At 35.3% G+C, this 16,372-nt stretch overlaps 1 protein-coding gene across 2 annotated transcripts in view; it reads right to left on the bottom strand.

Annotated features, from left to right (window-relative positions):
- NCK1 (NCK adaptor protein 1) overlaps window positions 1–16,372 on the bottom strand; it is a 76,303-nt gene that overhangs the window by 40,800 nt on the left and 19,131 nt on the right. Inside the window, exon 2 of one of the 2 annotated variants that reach the window (XM_039837240.1) lies at window positions 16,047–16,109. The exons of the other annotated variant lie outside the window; for it this stretch is intronic. The gene's annotated coding sequence lies outside the window, so the exon portion shown is untranslated. The remainder of the gene's footprint in view (window positions 1–16,046; window positions 16,110–16,372) is intronic. 2 annotated transcript variants of the gene reach the window in all.

The raw sequence follows: 16,372 nt of genomic DNA, 5'->3' as shown, positions 1-16,372 counted from the left end.
TGTGTCAGTCTTCTCAAGGGAAATCTGAAAACATTTTGAACTGAATTAAAATGAAAACAACATATAAAATTTGTTGGATGCAGCTAAAAGAGTGCTGAGAAGTAAATTTATAGCATTAAAATGTTACTAATAAAAATGCTAGAAAATAAGTCCCAAATCAATAATGTAAGCTTCTCCCTTAAGAAACTAGACAAAGAAAAGCACATTAAACCCAAAGGAAACAAAAGGAAGGATATAATAAAGACCAGAAATCAGTGAGATTGAAACAGAACGTAAGAGAATAATCGTTGAAACTGAAGGGGTTCACAACAGGTCTCCCCTAGATGTGCCACTTTGGCATGCGAATTACTTTGAGCTGAAGGCAACTGAGACCCTGCAGGTTTACCAGAAACTTTTACCTATCTCTTAAAGAATTTAAATTCGGGGCCTTGCCCACCCTAAGAGCTATTATCAGAAATAACTTTTTATAACTCATCTATAGGGCAGGGCAAACTTCTAATTACTGAACATCTGCTCTTCTTATCCCGCAAATGACCTCTGAAGCCCCAAGGTATCTTACCTTATCCTTGGCCAAGGATAAGGATTGTTGTATTCTCTTAAGAATACCATATATACTTGATTTTAACTTTCTGTTTTGGAACCTCTCATGTATGTGGGGTCCATGACTCTCTCATGTAAGTGGGCTTCTCATATGGACATAATTAATTAAATTTGGTTTCTCTTGTTAACCAGTCTCATGTTGATTTAATTATTAGATCAGCTGGAAGAACCTAGAAGAGTAAAGGAAAATTTCTTCCTCCCCCACAAAACCAAGACGTTCTTTGAAAAGATAAAAAAAAATTGATATCTCTAGCAAGAATGACCAAGAAGACAAATTACCAATTTCTGAAATGAGAGAATATATATCATTAGAGATCCAAAGACATTAAAAATCCTAACTCCCATAAGATGATGATTGTATTAGTAGGAAGGGCCTTTCGGAAGTGATTAGGTTATAAGGGTGGAGTTCTCACGGGATCAATGCTCTTATAAAAGAGATCTCAAGAGTTCTGTAGCCTTTTGCTTCTACTACATAAGTATACAACACAAAGGAGGGACCACAGCAGACCATGCTGGCACCCTGATCTCAGACTTCAGTTAGCAGGCATGTGAGCAATAAATTTCTGCTATTTATAAGCCACCCATATGCGGTATTTTGTTATAGAAGTCCAAATATACTGAGAAAAGTGATATGAAGAAGTGGGGGTACTGCGGTAACAAATATCTAAAACTGTAGAAACACCTTTTGAACTCTATAATGGGAAGAGGCTTGAAGAGTCTGGAGGTGCACGCTAGAAAAAGTACATTATCACTGTAGAGGAGCAAAATTTGCCACCCTGAAATATCTCTTAGGCATAAGGATTATTTTAAAATGGTTAATTATTAAGAAACAGCAGGCAAAAGAAAAGCTAGTCACATTCCTTCTTAGATTTTACAAGATGGGACCACCAATATTCTTTAAGACAAGGAAAGAAAAATCCTAAATGCAATTCAGAGATCATTAAGCCTGCCTCCTCCTTTTCATCACCTGGGTTTCAACCCAAGGCTGTGGGAGCCAGACCAGCAGAGATCCTGGCATGTGATTCCAGCCTGGGGAGAGCAGCCTCAGGCTGAACTCAGCAAAGCTATGGGAGGAAAATATTTAAATATTTAATATTTTTAAATGGACAAAATATTTGAACAGATACTTCACCAAACAAGATATTTGAATAGCATATATGAACATGAAAAGACCCTCAAACATCATTAGTCACAGGAATGTAAATTAAAACCACAAAATGATATCACCACACAGCCATTAAATGGCTTACAAAGAGAAGGGAGGTGGAAAAGAAAGGAGGGGGAGAAAGACAAGGGAGAGAGTGGGGGGAGAATGGGAAGGGGAGGGGAGGGAGGAGAAAGAAAGGAAAAGAAGGGAAGGGAGACCAAAAACACCTTATACTACCAGGTGCCAATGAGGATGCAGAGCAACTGGAACTCAAGCTCTGCTTGTGAGAATTCAAAAACAGTACAGCGACTATGGATAAGTTTGGCAGTTTCTTATAAAGTTAAACATACACTTAACATATGGCTCAGCAATTTCATTGAGCTAGACTCAAAAGGTTAAGTGTGACATTCTGGAAAAGGCAAAACTATAGGGAAAGAAAACAGATCAGTGGTTTTCACAGATTAATGATAAGAGGAAAGTGGGACTACAAAAGCATGAGGGAATTTTATTTTCTTGACAGGGAGCGAAGAAACTGTTCTGTATTTAGACTGTGGTAGTGATCACATAATTCTGTGTCAAATCTCATTCACACCTCCAAAAGTATGAATCTTACTGTATATAAACTAAAATAAATATACAGCAGAAAACACTCATTGGATCTGTCTTATACTTTAAATGGACTTGTTTTTATTCATGTGTCATCATATAATATACGTTCACTGAGTTTTGCGGATCTTTCAAATGTTTACATCTCATAAAATATCTTTGCATTTCACGCAGCCTCTGGAAACTCCAGAGTGAAAATGAAAATTAACATCTTAATATATGAAAATAGTTTTTGGCCCTGTAGACTCCCTAAAAAGTCCATTTTAAGATCCCTTATAGAACTGCTAATCTAAATATGAGAATAACATCAGGCCAGACATCTAAAAACATGTTCTTCCTCAACATTCTTATAGAAATTCATTATGTGTATCTATGTATTAATGACACTGTTCGCCAAATCATTTTACCAACCATAGTGTGTATGATATGTACTCTGTGAGGAAGGGTACTGTTTGCTATGTATATAGGTCATAATAAATATCACCATTTTTGGCAAACCAGTTGTTATATTCTGAGGAAAAAGTTAAGGAACCAGCTAGTGATAAGAAAAAATTCTAAAAGTAAATCTCCATGCTAGTACAAATGCAATTTTAGAATCTGCTGTACTTTAACACATAACTTGACAATTTCCTGTTTCTGATAAAAATCAGCAAGTGACAATACCCAAGTGACTAACTCCGGAAGTTTGGTTGGGCTACAGATCTCTCAGTAAACAATTAAGAGGGAAAAAAAATCCCCAAATAACTAACTTCGATATGCTATAAGCAATGCAAAAAGACAAGGCAATTCTTAAGATAATTTTACTCCATTCAATATTAAAACCTTACTATTTTGTCAAGTCATTTTAATTATTAAATACTCTTACCACTGAAACAACATGGATAAGAATCCCATCATGGGGAAAATTTAAAATTACAGGCTAATCTGAAATAAATGCTACTTAAAATCAAGGCCCCCTCCACTTTTTAAAAACAATACATCAAATAAAATGCACCTTATACTATTCACTTTTGGAAATATCACTGAAAACATCCCCAATGTGAGAAAGCACAAAATGACAAGGACAAAAGTTCTGTACATACCAAAATTCATTCACTTACTCATTTGACGAATGTTTTATCAAGTAGTTATTACAGACTTGGAGCACACTGAGCTAAGGCCTGAGAGTAAGAAAAGGCACATGTAGCAAAACTCCTGCTCTCAAAAATAGCAACTAATATTCTATTTCTTCAACAACTTATTTAATTATATCATATATACAAGGCATTACTCTCTATATGACTACTTTGTTAGATTTCACAAAATTTTTCTTATTACGCTCTCTGAATTACGATAAGCTCCACCAAGAACACATTAAGAACATATCACCAATTTATATAATTTAAAGATGAGCCATTATATGTTACAGCCAAAGTAAAAGCAATAAAATAATCTTGTTAATATTGCTAAATTATAAGCAAATGATTATGGTATAAACCACCAACTATGAAAAAAGTATAATGAAGAATTTAATGTCATAATTAACACAACAAACAAACACATTAACTATTTAATCCTTATTGTTCTACATGGCAATTAAACATAAATGGGTTGATAACTAACTATAATGGCATTTTATTTTATATTTCTTTGAGTATTATACATATATTTATATTCTATACAGTATAATGGACAATACCCTTAACTGCAATTTCTGGAAGATACATAATGTTCTTCATATCACTATTCATTCTTTGTTAAAAAATTTTTTAAATTTATTTTTCAATTACAGTTGACATACTATATTATATTAGTTTCGGGTGTACAACATAGTGATTAGACCTTTATCTACCTTACGAAGTGATCACCACAATAAGTCTAGTACCCATCTATCAACATACACAGTTATTATAATATTGACTATATTCCCTTATATGTATTTTTTATACTGTGGTAAAATACCTATTATGGGCTGAATTCCATCCCCATCCCCAAAAGTCAGACACTGAAAGTCCCAACCTCCAGTATCTCAGATTATGACTGTAATTGGAGATAAGGTCTTTAAAGAGATAATTAACGTAAAATGAGGTCACTAGGGTGGGCCCTAATCCAGTATGACTGGTATCATAAGAAGAGCCAACTAGGGTCACAGACACATCAGTGCAAAGACCATATGAAGACACTGGTAGAAGGGCAACCACTTACAAGCCATGGAGGGAGGCCTCAGAAGAAACCAACTCTGCTAACAACTTTCTCTCTCAGACTCTAGCCTCCAGAATTTATAGACAATAATTCTGTTGCTGAAGCCAACCAGTCTGTGATACTTTGTTATGGCAGCCCTAGCTAACTAATTAATATACTACACATAAAATTTCTCATCTGAATCATTTTTAAGTGTACAGTTCAATAGAGCAACAAATACCACCATCCATCTCCAGACAACTTCCAACTTGCAAAGCTGAAACTCTATATCCATAAAACGATAATCCCTATAAAGTTATTTTCAGACATGTATTCTCAAAATATTGTACCCTTAACTCAGGAAACAAAGGAGCAAAGCAAGAGAAAAGAAGACACAGGATCTAGGAAGCAGGGAAACCAATAAAGGCAAAACAAAATTCCAGGATGCCAAAAATAAATAAATTTAGCTTTGAAGCAGGTCTAGAATAAAAATTCCAAATTAGAAGAGGCTTCCAGGGGAAAAGAAAAAAGAAAAAAAAATGAATTATCTGACAGATATGACTATGAGAACATTTATACAAATATAAATTTTATAGAATTATTGGAGAATATGAGAAGACATAGCTATAAACTCAAAGAAAACAAAGAAAATTTTAAATGAGAACCTTATAAATTTCTTTTAACTTTCAAGAAAAAATAAGTTACACGAGAAAGGAAATTTAATCACAAGAGGTGGGTCAGCTATAAAGAAATATGTGCATGGTTATATGATCATAATAAAAAAATACTGAATATGAATATATAATTTTATCAAGACTGGAGCTGAGAAATAGGTTAAGAAAACAAATGTCCTCATTTATCTTAATAGAAGACAGGTAGATGTCTAAAATTAATGAATCAGAGATAATGCAGACATATATTTTTATTTATCGAAGTAAATATATGAACATAGTTTAAAATGTCATATAATGCTAAGAGGCCTATGACAAAAGTAACAGTCCTTTGCTCTCCTCCTTTTCTCATCACCTTGCCTTTAAAGGTAATCACTTTCAACTTTTCTAGCTGTCTGGTATTTTTCAGAAACAGCTAAAAAAGTTGAAAGTGATTAACCTCATGAGGCAAAGGGGCTGAAAATGTGGAAAAGAGCAAAGGACTGTTACTTTTGTTACAGGCCTCTTAGCACTATATGACATTTTAAACTATGTTTCATATCTTACCTTGATAATTAAAAAATTTAGAACACTTTATTGATCTCTTAAAAATAAAAAATTAACTCAATCAAAATATTGAATAGCTGATTTGTAAGCTCTACCAGCATCATTCTCCCTTCTTTTTGTAACAGTATCTCAACTTCCTCCTGAGAAACTATCCTCTCACCCCCACCCCAACAATTCTATTTAGACATTTTTCAGGTGTAGTTCCACCAACTCAGGGGTAATATATGCAATCCATGCACGGCCAATCAGAATATTAAATTCCCTTAATTCTTGTGACTAGTTCAAGAATGGACTTAAAACTCAAGTTGCTCATTCAGAAAGACTCCTAGAGTCTATGGGGGTTACTAAGAAGGCACTCTCTTTTTCCAACAGACTTAAACCTCAGAGCATGTAGACTTTAATGTCACCATGTCTAGAACCTGAAAATGAAAGTGAGAGGTGAACAGAGATTAGAGTGCATTCTTTGAGCCCCCAAATCTAATCAATCCTCAATCCAGAATCTATCCCTGGACTTCTCATTTCATAAACAAAAAAAAAAATAACTTTCTGTTAAAACAAAAACAAATAGGGCCAATATATAAGAGGATAATAGGTATCTGAACGACTGAAAAAAAGACTATCGAATTTAAAGGAGAAAAGAATACTCTATAAGAAAGTGCAGATGGAAGAAAAATGAGCAAAAAAAAAAAAGGATTAAAAAAGCTAGTTGGAGACTAAGGAAATCCTAAAACTAGCAAATACAGACATTTTCCAATTTAACAACTGTGTGTGTGTAAACACTTTGGGATGGGTTTAGTGAAAGCTAACACTGAACACTGTGGGGTTTATAAGCAATTAAATCACTGATTTTTATCAAGCTATCACTTACAAACATGTTTACCAGTAATTTTTTGAGGTCCTACTTTGTCCAGGCACAGTATGAGCTATCCAGATCGCAAAGCTAAAGCTGTCATGGAAGAGCTAGTGGGCAAAGTTCTACTTCTTTGCTAGTACTGTTTTATCTGTAATGCTGACTTATTTTAAACTTATTCACTTCCCATTAGCATCACAAACTATGCCAATTGCATCTGTAAGTTAGGTTCAATGTACTGCTACTGTTTGTACATTTAACTATCTCTGACTGGACCAATAAAATCAGCGGCCTTTTCACTTTATAAAATCTTAGTTCCCAGAATCCACCTATTTTAAAATGTAACATAAAAACAAATGGACTGTCTTGAACTCCAAAGGCCTAAACAAGAAAAAAATATAAAATGGTCCTAAAGAGGCAAGCTAGGTATTAGATATAAAACAGGGCAGATCCAGACAAGCTTCAAAACAAATTTATACTCATTAGTTCTAAGACAGAGGCTATGCATTTTGGTTTTATTCTCCTCAGATAGGGTAATGCCAAAAAGGGAACCACTAATACTTGGAGGATAGCTTGTCTACTCCCAGTGTCATCTATCCTGGAGTTTCTGGGAAATACAAGCTATTTTCTGAGACATGGAAGTAGGTATTTTATCCAGCCTAGATTGCCTCCAACCCCTAAGTACTGGAGAAAAGAACCCTCATAAAGAAACATGTCCTTTACCTAAGGGGAATGGAACCAATTTAGGTGACTCCATCCTTAAAAATAAATAGGAGTCAGAAACTAGACACCAGAGGCCAAGACAGTAAAAGTTAAAGAACAGGGTCACTTCTCATTTCTGTTACTGTTACCTCTAAATTGCTTCCCTATTTGGCTAAGTAGGCTGCAAAGTAGAGGAAATGAGGAGTGTCTAGATTCTCTAGCTCTTCAGCCAAGATTGAGAGAACCCCCAAGGGTCTGTGTAGGAGAAAACAGCTTTCTTTTCTTTTTAAAAAACAGCTTTACAAGCACAAAGGAAGAAAATCTGTCTAAGATCTGATTCAAGAGAAAAAGAATAGGAACCAGGCCTGAGAACAGAACACCTCACACTATTCTTAGATAAAGTGAAGCAATGCTCCATAGGTTCTTGCCAACTGTTAGATTACTGCACACACAGGGCTAGGTCTTAAAGGATAATTCTTGTCTACCGCCACTGCATATAGGTTCCTCCAGCTATCCTTAATCTTAGCGCTATTTGACATTTTAAACCATGCTCATATATTATTTTGATAAATAAAGATCTTGCAAGCACAGAGTCTGCACCTAGAAGTAACTGTCTCCTTCAATTATATACCCTGGGTAACCTGCTTACCTCACCCTAGTCCCAGCCGTGCTTCAATGTCTCTATAAATAAAATATGCTTATGATACATTCAATTTCCCTTCTATCTACATACTTGGGTTCCAGACACTGCTCTGCCATTAGCTATGACCCAGGTAATGTCCTATCAACCTCCCTGAAACTCTGTTAAATAAGAGAACTGAATCAGATAATATCAAGAAGTCTCTCTTGAATGCTAAAACTATGCTCTAAGTTCTCCCTTAAGTTTTCTGAACTAAACAAAACCAGATTTGTATTGTGCTTTCTAATTTCTTTATTATATTAACCCATTGCTATCCCAAGCCACTTACTCTTTTATACTCTAATTACTGTTATCTCTTAAGTGTCACTCCAAGTTGTACATATTCCCAAAATAATACACACAGCACTGAGAACAGCAGAACTATCATTTCTCCATACTGTACAGTAAAAATAAAGTTTAGATCGTGCCATCACTTTTAGCAATCATATTCTCCTGACACACACCAAACTTGTGTTCACCTGAAATCCCAGATATATTTAAGATACAACTAATCAACATTTGAGTATTTTTCACATTAATTGCTGTACTTAATTCTAATCTCCCCTCATGCCCTCCATGTGTTTATTTAATTTCTATTCAAAAATAGTTTTAGGACTTTACCACTTAGCCCTACTAAATTTTATTGTGCCTCCCATTATCCTTTTGGCCTATGCATACCACAAGACCTACTGGAGTTATAGGAAACCAGTATACTATTACTCAAAATCCCTAGGCATAAAAATGCTTTCTAAATTGTAAAGCACTATGCTTGTCTACTCCACAGGCACCTCACGCTTAACTAATTTCCCCTACAGTTTCTGCTTCTGTGTTCTATAATTCAGTAAAGAGTACTACCATTAATCCAATTATCTGAATTAATGAACCCTACTCAGTCAACCCCCACATCTCAAGTCATGACCTTTTTACCTCCTTCATAGGACTGAAATAAATCCAGTTATTTCCAATCTCATTACCACTACCTTAGTAGTAATGAAGGCATTTGCTTCCTTTAAGCAGTCTAATTCCAGTCTCACCTTCTTCCAGTTTGAAGCTTTCTGTTTGTTCTTAGGGAGAAAAAAAGTATCAGAAACATGACTTCTTCCTTTAAATGCCTGCTATCTAGACTTGAAAGATAAATGAAAGGTCTCAAATGCATTTGCTTTGAATCACAATGAACTTATTGTTCTAGAGTTCCTGAAAATCAGGAGAAAAAGAGAAGAACTCTTTTAAACTATAATGAAACTTTTTTTAAGTCATGAGAAGATTCTGGGAAGATGGTGGAGTAGGAAGCACTAAGAACCTGTCTCACCACATAAACAATTATACTAGCAAAATCTGTCTGATATAACTATGTCAGAACTCTGGAGTTTATTCCAAGAGTTGAAACTTCCAGGGAAAGGCTTAGTATATAAACTTTGGTTCATTTCCATCAATTTCAGCTTGTAGCCTGGCAATGACTACCTATCCTCCACCCCTCAGTCCTATGCCAGTCAGCTGTGCCTTAGTTTCAGGAGTAGCTTATGGGAGCCAAGCTGGGAAATAAAGGATCTGTATTCTGACAGCTGATTGCTGCTTCTGATCACTGAAGTGCTGACAGAGGCAGGCACTTTCTGCATGCACTCTCCCCACGAACTATATGAGCCCCTCTCCCTCAAGGAGATCTTGGAGATCTAAAGGGCTGCAGCCTCTTTTTACCTTTCTCACTTCATTTTTCTCTTTTTCCTCTTTTGGGAGCCAGACATTAAAGAAGTAGGAACAGGGGAATTTAGAAAGTTACCATACATACTCAGAAAAAGGCACAAGCTCAGAAAAGGCCTGAGAAGAGCTTAAGTTTTTATCTCAGGGTGATTCCTGGCACAGACACAGCTTATAACAATCAAAAACAAAATAAAACAAAACAAATAAACAAAAGCCCCAGCAAACTTTGGGAAGAGGGAGAATCTGATTTTCAGATTTACCATTTATGAGATTCAAACGTCCAATTTTTAACAACAAAATCACAAGGAATACAAAGAAACAGGAAAGTATGGCCCATTCAGAGGAAAAAATAAACTAATAGTAACCGTCCCAGAGAAAGACCAGAGGACAAATCTACACAAGACTTGAAGGTGTTCGAAATAACTAAAAAACTAAAACGAATTCTGGAACCGAAAAATGCATAACAAAAATGAAAAATTCATCAGAGGGATTCAAAAAATAGGTTTGAGCAGATAGAAGAATTAGTGAACATGAAGATAGGGCAATTGAAATGATCAAGTCAGAGGAATACACGAAAAAGACTGAAGAAAAGTAAACACAGAATAAGGTACTTGTGAGACACTAGCAAAAGAATCAACATATGCATTGTGGGAGTGCCAGGAGAAAAAGGAGACTAAAGGGGCAAAGAGATTATTTGAATAAATAATGGCTGAAAACAGCCCAAATTTGATGAATGACATAAATATAAACATCCAAGAAGCTCACCAAACTCCATGTAGGATAAACTCAGAGACCCATATTGAGATATATTATAATGAAAATACTGAAAGACAAAGACAAAATCTTAAAAGCAGCAAGAGAAGCAAAGCAATTCATCATATACAAGGGATCCTCAATAAGATTATCAGCAGATTTCTCACCAGAAACTTTGCAGGATAGAATATAGAACGTTGATACACTAAAAATACTGAAAGAAAAAAAAACCCTGTCAATTAAATGCAATATTTGGCAAAACTGCCTTCCTTCAAAATTGAGGGAGAAATTAAGACATTCCTAGATAAACAAAAGCTGAGGAAGTTCATTACCATTAGATCTGCCCTACAAGAAATGTAAAGGAAGTACTTCCTGCAGGTTGAAATGAAATGATAATAAACAGTAACTGAAAGCTATATGAATAAAAGTAAATACATGAGCAATTATAAAAGAAATTATTGAAACCTCAGTTTGTAATTCTACTTTTTGTGTTTTATATGATTTAAGAGAATAAAAAACAATTTTAAAAAACAATTATTAGTCTAAAAGCTAGTATCATTTTAACTTTGGTTTGTAACTCCACATTTTGTTTTCTACAGAATGAAAGAGACTAATTCATTAAAAAAATTATTAGTCTATGTTTTCAGACACACAATATTTAAAGACCTATTTCTGTGACATCGATAACTGAAAAGAGGTGGAATGCAGCTGTACAGGAGCAGTTTTTCTGTTATCAAAGTTCAGTTGGTATAAACACAGCAAAAGTAGCAGGATATAAAATCAATACACAAAAATCAGTTGCATTCTAACATTAACAATGAACAATCTGAAAAGGAAATTAAGAAACGATTCCATTTACAATAGCATGAAAAAGAAAAAAATACTTAGGAAAAAACTTAACCAAAAGTGTGAAAGACTTGCAAAATAAAAACTTCAAAACACTGCTGAAAGAAATTAACAGAATATTTTGCTAGTATAAAGATATATACTTTTTTCCCTGAAAATCATACCTATCATCCACTATTTCTTTATTATAATTTATTTTATTTTAGTACTTTTGAAGGGTAAAAACTTCCAATTCTACTTTCAAGTACTTTCAGGAACACCATCAGTACTAGGATAAAAACGATATTCCAGAAGAAATTAAATTACAAAATATTTGATCAAGGATGTTGCTGCCCTTGTATATTCACTGTATCATCAGTTCCTAGCATATAAGGCATACAAGACTGAGGCTGATGCCACATGGATATATCTGTGGCAATGAGGGGCAACAGTTAAGATTCTACATTCCTACTTTGTTATATCTGAGTCATGGGCAGTACTTAATTATCAATTCATCAAAAGACAGGAAAAGAGAGGAAAGAAAAAGTGTAGTAAACAAAACAAGAAAAAATAAGCCTACTTATACAGCTGACTCTTGAACAACACAGGTTTGAACTGTGTGGGCCCATTGATACATGGATTTTTTTCAATAAATATCTGTACTGTTTTTCAATCCATGGTTGAAAGTCCACAGATGTGAAGGGTTCACTGCATGCACTGACGTATGCCATTTTATATAAGGGACTTGAACATCCACAGATTTTGGTTACCTGTGGGGGTCCTGGAACCAATCCTTTGTAGATACCAACAGACAATTAAGTTTTGGGGGAGTCAAAAGTTATATGTAGATTTTCAACTGTGTCAAGAGTTGGCGCCCCTAACACTCATGTTGTTCAAGGTTCAGCAATATCATAAATTAGATGAGTTTAGTTCACTTTTTAAAAGTTATCAGATTAGACATAAAAATAAATACAAAATTCAATTAAAGCTACTTATAGGACAGAAAAACTGAAAATAAAGGAAAAAAATATTTTGGCAAACACCAACACGAAAAAAGGTGATGTACCATTTTAATCAGATAAAACAATATTATAGCAATATTAATAGATATGGAGAGACGATATATAGTAACAAAAGTAATAAACTTCAAAAAATACCTAAACTTTATACATATCTTACTCTTAAAATAAGGCAGAAAGTCATAGAATTACAAGAAAAACAATTTTTAACCAGTGTGCAGCCTCTTAATTTATTATGTTAGAAACTGACATATCAGAAAGCCAAAACATAAGGACACAGACTACATGATCCACAAAATTAGTAAGTTTAATCTAATAGTTATATAGAGAACCCTCCAAGACCCACCCCAAAAGAATATAATTATTTTCAAGTACACATGAAATATTTTTAAAAATTGATCATGTATTAAGAGTTACAAAAGACACAAAAAAAAATTTCAAAGAACATATATTTAAGACCATATTCTCTGACCACAATATGTTGAACTAACCAATAAAAAATTTTTTAAATGTCTGTAAACTTAAAAATGGACTCCTAAACAAAATATTAAAATAAAATCACAACAGAAATTACAAAATAAAAAAATAACAATAAAAATACTATTCTATCAAAATGTGGTGTTCAACTCAAATTATAGCCTTAATGCATTTGTAACAAAACAGTAAGACTGAATATGCTTAACTAATACATTTTCTATCAAGAAACTGAAAAAAGACAACAGAATAAACTTAAAGGAAACAAGTGCATCAATAACTTTTTTCTATAGTTTATGATGCTCTTAAATGGCAGGGTTCTTTGCACCTAGGGAGGGATTGTCACGCCTAGTTACCTAATTCCTTGAGATAGCAACCAACTTACCTGAGAGTACATCTTTGATATACAACCAACCAATCCAGAGCCTATATTCTCCTTGCCCTCACCCCCAGGGTCAGGTACTACACAACTAGAGACCACCCCTATCACCCAGAGCTATAAATTATTCAAACTATCAAATCCTAAACTTGTTCACCCTTGCTCAAAGGTAGGCCCTCCTCATCCATTCCTTTCCACAGAAACCACAATAAAGGCTCCAGCCCATGTTATCCCCTTGCTCCTTCTACCTCCTGACCAATCTTGGTGCTTCCCCACATGGCCCTGTGCGGCATGGCATGGCCTCCAGTGGCCTCCTGATTCTAGGGAACTGTGAGTAAAAACTTTTTCCTTCATTACAGTCATTCCATGTCTGTGTGTCTTACTCTACACGATTAAAACAAATCCTGGGTACATTTTAAGACTATAGGGACGCTAAAAAGCAGAATAAAATGAAAAAATTGTAAAAAAATAAAATAAAATCCAAGGAGTTTCTCAAACATAAGAATCAAAAAGCAGAAACTATAAATAAATAAAGATTGAAAAATGAGTACATTAAATCCTCTTCTTTCCTTAAAATCAGTTGAGAAATTTAATTCACATACAAAATTCACCGATTTTAACTGTAGAGTTTAACGAGTCTTGACAAACGTATAAAATTGTACAACCTGCACCGCAATGAAGATCTAAAACATTTTCGCCACCCCCCAAAATTTCCCTTGTGCCCCTTTACAACTACTCCCTCATAGCAACTACTGATGGGCTCTCTAGTCACTATACAGTTTGTCTTTTCTTAAATTCCTTAAATATGGAATCACATAGTTGACCATATCAAAATTTAAAACTTCTGTTCGTCATATTCCCTATTATCAACAACGTCATTAACTTACTTTTAAAAATTATCATAAAATAAAAACACCTTACTAAAAAAGACAAAATTCTAGCAGGATCAGAATAACTACAGAATACAAAGAGCAGCTTATCAGACATAGAGCTGAACAGGTGGCAAGATGGGGTTGGAACTCTTGCATTCTGGGAAGAAGCAAAATTTACCTTTACTCTAGAAATGGGATTGTCTTCCCTGACCAAAGTGTTCCTCAATGTTTACAGTACTTCTGACCCATACCACCACCCAGTGGTTTCAAAATGTTTGTTTTATCAAAATCGGATCTATCTTAACAACACCTTAAACCTAGGGACGCATTTAATGGTGAAGGAGAAATACAAGCATACATTGGAGATACTACAGGTTCAGTTCCAGACCACTGCAATAAAGCAAATATTGCAATAAAGTCATGATCTTTTTGCTGGTGGAGGGTCTTGCCTTCATTTTGTTTAAAAAAAAAAAAAAAATCAACATCTGTGAAGTATAATAAAATGCAGTATGCCTGTAGTAATAACCATCTGATCATAGCATTCACTGCTCCCACCATAGATCACATTACTAGGAAGCTGCCAGATTAATAAAATAATGGAATGGCATATTAAAGGCTCAACTAAAAAGTCACCCTGTTGGTCTTCCAGGATGCAGTATATGTCCTGAATCAATGGCTGTGGTGTTATATGCCTAATATCTAGAATGCACGAATCCAGAAACCAAGGGGTAAAACCTTTCACCACCAATCTCAGTAAGTCACTTGTGGAATGCGGGGATGGGAAACCTTCTTCTGTATTAGAAGTCCTGAGGGTAATGCTTCTTCTGTATTAGAAGTCCTGAGGGTAATGCTTCTTCTGTATTAGAAGTCCTGAGGGTAATGCTTCCACCAGAGGACACAGTATGGGTTCCACTGAGCCTAAAAGCTACAACCACCACTTGGTCACTTTGGGCTCCTAATGCTGATAGACTAGCGGGCAAAGAAAGGAATAACTATACTAGCAGTGATAACTCACTCTGATTATCATTAGGACTTGTTGTACAAAATGGGGGTAGGGAGCATTCTGTCTGAAACTCAGGGCTTTCCATACCTGGTACTACAATAAACAAGAAATTGCAGCAAACATAACCCAAAAAACATAAGACAATGAAGGACTCACTCCCTCAAGGATGAAAGTCTAGAGGTCACAAGCAACCTAGAGCAGCTGAACTGCAGACCCAGCATAAGAGAATTCTGAAATGGGTATTTGTAAAAGAAGAAAATGATGAATACTAATTCCTGCCTTGACACCAGGTGCAGCAGCAGGTAGCATTAGAATACACCACTAATCCTTCTTAAATCTGTTGAAGAGATTACAGTGACTCAGTGATGGGTTAGAATCAAATTAGGGTCCAACCAGATCAGAGCAGAGCCAAAGGTAGATGTATGGTAATTTGTTACACAGCAGTAGGAAATTAATACAGCTAGAATCAAAGGAGAGGCCAGCAGCAAGAGGCAGACCGATTAGAAATCTGCTATACTTCATCTTCATGCTAATGGCCTCTCCTTTGATTCTAGCTGTATATCTTCCATACTACCATGTAACAAACTGCCAAAAATTTAGTGGCTCAAAACAAAACAAATATAACTGTAATTGGAAAGTAATTTAATTTAAAAACCCACAAATATGTTATCTTAAAGTTCTGGAGATAAGGTCCAAACAGGTTCCAGGGAGCTAAAATCAAAGTCTGCATTCCTTCAGGAGGTTCTAGGGGAAACTCCATTCCCTGTCTAATTCCTCAACTCCTGGCCACATGATCATGACCTCTGCTTCCACTGCCACATCTTTTTCTTGGATTTATACTCCTGCCTCCCTTTATAAGGCTCCTTGTGATTGCATTGGGCTTATTGATAATCCAGGAAAATCTGCAAAGTCCCTCTTGCCATGCAAGGTAACATATTCACAGGTTTAGAGGACTAGAATGTAGACAACTTTGGCAGACCATTAATCTGCCTACCACACTAGTCATTAGTTTAGGCTAATGGTTCCAGGTAAGTTTTGATTTACTTTCCCCATAGTACTCACTGTGATTCATTTGCTTTCTGCCCAGGAACTGGGATCTCACTTGGCAGGCTCTTGTATGCAGCCCTAAAGTGGGGGAGGGAAGGAGAGAGAATTTATACCCCCCCAGGGCAACTGTCAACTGGTGGAGAACAAGAGCAGATGATAATGGTTTACTCCTGCCCATGCAGGAGTAGACAATTTGAGATGCATCTTGATCCTCGTAAGTTCCCACTGGAGTGAGTCCTAGTTGTAATAGCAGTGAATAACTTGATAACACACTCTTCTACTGGCTTTCTTCATGTTTCATTCATCCTGGTCCCTTGCTCTTGTTCCCTAGGATCACCTGC

The sequence above is a fragment of the Pteropus medius genome, unplaced genomic scaffold (genome assembly GCF_902729225.1).
Source record: "Pteropus medius unplaced genomic scaffold, Ma_sr-lr_union100, whole genome shotgun sequence".
In the NCBI taxonomy this organism is placed as follows: Eukaryota; Metazoa; Chordata; class Mammalia; order Chiroptera; family Pteropodidae; genus Pteropus; species Pteropus medius.
Note: the sequence above shows the minus strand (reverse complement) of the source record. Positions and strands in the feature narration are given on the sequence as shown.